The 4013-nt window shown below is 42.5% G+C and overlaps 1 protein-coding gene across 47 annotated transcripts in view; it reads left to right on the forward strand.

The window, feature by feature from the left end:
* RBFOX1 (RNA binding fox-1 homolog 1) overlaps positions 1 to 245 on the forward strand; it is a 1167105-nt gene extending 1166860 nt beyond the window's left edge. For all 47 annotated transcript variants that reach the window (XM_077786836.1, XM_031506137.2, XM_031506136.2 and 44 more), the window contains one exon: positions 1 to 245. This exon is cut by the window's left edge. The gene's annotated coding sequence lies outside the window, so the exon portion shown is untranslated.
* Positions 246 to 4013: the final 3768 nt, after the last annotated feature.

Here is a 4013-nt window from a genome sequence, read left to right on the forward strand (position 1 = left end):
AATATATATTGGGAATGTTTTCACTTATATAAATAACTACTGATAATATGACTTATGAAAAAATTATTACTACCATATGTGGAATATAGTGACTTCTAAACAGATTTAAAAAAAAAAACCCTACAAACCCAGAAAATGTGTATATCTGTCTTTAGAAATTAGTGTTTATATCACAACCGTGATTTGTGAATAAAGAAAAATGGTTTGTAATATCAAAATAAAAGCTTAGTCTGAAAAGGTACAAATCCGTTGGTGTTCCAAGTCATTTTGCTCTCCCTGCTCGCAGTGCGGGTGCCCGGGCTCTGCCCACGCTGTGCCTGTGGGGCACGGGGCTGTTCCTGCTGGGGCTGGGTGCCACCCAGAGCCAGCCTGCCCTGTCCGTGTGTCTGTCCCCGTGTCCGTGCGTGCCCCCTCCACAGGCCTGGGACAGCCAGCATGGCACCGGGCTCCAGGTTTGCTTCCAAAGATGCCAAGTTCCACCACCAGCATCAGCTGGGTTTTCCAGGCAGCACTGCATGACACGTGGGGAATAACTGGGGTTTGCTCCTAGGGGTGACAAAGGCATCTCCCAGACTTGCAGATTCCAGTGAGCCTTCCACTGAGCTGTCCTCTCATGGACACTGCCTGTTTCTGTGCACACCAGGGCCAGGGGAACAAGCACAATCGCTGTTCCAGAGGCTCCTCCTGTCACTGCCAGGCGTGTTGCCCAAGCCACCAGAAAGGTGTCCACATGCTGGAGTTCTCAACAAGCCCATTAGCCCAGCAGGTCCACATGAAGCTGGTGAGGGTAACGTGCCTTGGCCGTGTCACATTCATGCCAACAGAATTATGTGACTCTTCTACCTGTGTTCCCATTATACTCTACTTTAGTAGAGGAAGACAAGACAGAGAGAAGGGATTCAATATTGCTTGGGTTGCAGTTTAGCAGGAAGTTTTATTCTATCAAATGGCTGAATTCTTTCAGGAAGCTAAAGAGAAGAGACCTTGATATTTGCAGGAATGGTGGGGAGATATTATGCCGTGCTTAATTTAAATCTTTATATGACATAAAAGCACTAAATGTCCAAGTGCACTCTCCTGCACATCAGGGGTGATGGATGCATTGCACTGCTTGCCTTGGTGGCTGGATGAAAGACTGATGTGGTAATACTGTGTAAGATTTGGGCTGAAGGTGGGCAAGGAGGATCTTGACAGATAAACACAAGTGGGACACATGGATAACCTAAAATGCCACATAATTTTTATGTGGTTGGATTAATCTGCTTTGGTCTGGTATCATTACTTATGTATATGCAGTAGTGCTTCCTTTCTTGGCCAAGTAGCCAACACATGCTAAATTAATAAAAACTTTGTATTTGTTGAAAGATTGGCCAGAGAATAAGGAAAGTCCCACGTGTAACCAAAAGAGAAAAGGCAATCATCTTTGCAGGCTATTTTTATTCCAATTATTTAAAGTTCCTATACAGCTTTAATTGTCCAGCCAAAATTAAATTAAAATTTTATAGAAGAGCTTAGAACTGCCCCTGTGTAGGATGTTCTGTACTACTCTGTCCTTGGTCATCTTTTTGGGTATTCAAATTGTTTATTAGCTTCTAATTTGGGTAAAATTTTAGGATTCTTTTTTTTAAACTATAATTTAATTTTCTTTAACTTTCTGGAACCTTGTCTTCAGTTTCAATTACTATCATGTCATATTGCTGTTTCTTGCCTCAAGTGATTTTTTTGCAACTTTGACATGTTCCTCTTGCCACATTTTTTCAGTTTTACAGTACAGATGCATGAGGAAAAAAGGCTGTGCAAATCATTTTCTCCCTAAAGTAGAGCTAAAATATCATCATTTTGGTAGGTGTAAGGGAGAGAAGAAAAAAGAAGAAAAAAAAGTAAAATAAAAAGTAACCTTGTTTCTGTGGGAAGAGAAGATTTGAGTGGGAGGTGAGATCAGAAGGGAGACAATGATTTTGGGAGGTCTTTGAAGAATTTATGAAAGTGTCATCAAAAAGAGTCGTTTTCTAGTATTATAAAAGTTTATCTTGATGCTTCATTTATACCTAAAGGGCATATGCTTCACCTCTCACTATAAGAGGAGCTTTATGCTGAGTCTTTCCAGACTTTCCAGGCAGCTTTCATGCCTCTCCAGCACTTCCCCACTGCTCTGCCCCCCACCAATAATTGTCTCACAGCACTTTGCAAAAAGCACAATGGACGTGGACTAGGATCAGAGGAGGAGATGGGCAGTATGTGCCAGTATACCATCAACTTGAGTCTTTTCCTGAGGTAAGGCAGAGATGAGCACAGGGAGGTAAAACATTAGAAGTACTTTTAGATCCAAGGGCTCATGCACATTTTCTTACGTGGAAAATAAAAGGTTTGGTTCCATGCTGTATTTAATTCTCTAGGTATATTTCCTATATCCACACAAGGGATGAGTGCCATGCCCTGGTGTAGTTGTAGCAAGGATGCGACTCCCTGGCTGTGACTGGTTGGGACACAGCTCCTGCTGGCAGTAGGGCAGTGGAACATGCAGGCTGGCCACTTGTGAGGGGCAGATACTTAGAACTATATCCCTGAAAGGACCTGGAAACAGCAATGCCATTCGAGGTGTCCAGGCAGGCAGCACTCAGGGCCAGAAGCTCCTGCTCAGCTGCTGTTTAGCTCTCTCTCTACAAGAGATGCTGTCACTCTTCAGATTCCTGCATAATGTCCTGCCAGGGCACTCAGGGTATGTGACCATGCTTTGAGTGCTTTGCAGTGCCTGGCAGGGGCACAAAGAATGAGTTTTGGGTGGAAGGGAAGGTGGAGGTGATGCCCACTGACATCATGTTCAAGGCATTCACAAAGGGATGTGGGAGATGACTTTTAGAAGTTTTCTCTTGGCTCAGTTTATACAGGATTTTTTTTTCCCCACAAGTAGTTGTCACGAGAATATTGGGTGAGGTTGTCCTCAATGCTTCTGTTAAAGACCCTCCATTTCACTTAAATAATTAGTCACTGAGAAACACTTCTACAGCAGTCTGCTGGCTGGGACTCTGCCCTTCATTCCAGTCCCTGCTCCCCATCCCAGTGAATAAAACCTGCCTCCATGGCCCTAGTGCTTGTTAAAGGAGACCAGGTGACAGTGGAATGTCCCTTGTCCATCCCGTGGGATAGAGTGGCTCCTTCTAGCTCCTATTCCAGAAGGGATTTACAGCTGAAAATCCAAACTGGAGAAAAGATCCTTGTTAAGGTGCTTTAGAGCCCTCCAGCCTTCCTCCTGCTGGGCTGGGTCTGCTCTGGTAGCTGTGATTTACCTGCACTGCCTGGGCAGCCTCTGTGCCTGGCCAATTTAATGATTTCACTCTTTAGCAACAGGCCTGTAAGTCACAAGTTCAGGATGTAGGAAAACTGTTAAATAAAACATAAGTGAATGCAAAAATAATAATTTAATGGACACTATAAAAGGACAGTAAACCAAACAGTTCAGTCCAATGGATGATGTATAACATCTAAACAAATATGACAACTAATTAAGGATTAGGTTCTGTGTTTTGGATGACAGGCCCTATAAAAATGAACAGCTAGGTTATGTTGGGGGAAAAAAAAGCTGCATTTTGCAAATGTCAGGCAGACAGCTCAGTAAGCAGAAAAGCTCAGTTATCCAATTAAAATAAATGTGCAGTGTTCTCAATATAAAGAGCTAAAGCATCCTTATGTCGAGGAGTTAAGATGCTGAAATATAAGTGGAACAAAAAGTGCTCTCTATAAAGAATAATGTAATCTATCAAGATTAACATTTTGCATGCTGGCAAAGGCAGATAGTAATGTGTTTCAATTCCTGAAATTGGAAACATTAGACTAAGATCAGCACCAATTTAAACCCCAGGTAACCCCAAATATTGAATTGAATTAATTATTTACAACCACAAAGGGCTAATAACTTGCTCTGATATCTTCTGTGGGAAATAGATATTTACAGTAGGTGCTCTCCTATTCCCCATAATCCTCCCTGGTACTTCATGTGAAATGTAATTACAAGT

Source organism: Lonchura striata, chromosome 16, assembly GCF_046129695.1.
Source record: "Lonchura striata isolate bLonStr1 chromosome 16, bLonStr1.mat, whole genome shotgun sequence".
In the NCBI taxonomy this organism is placed as follows: domain Eukaryota; kingdom Metazoa; phylum Chordata; class Aves; order Passeriformes; family Estrildidae; genus Lonchura; species Lonchura striata.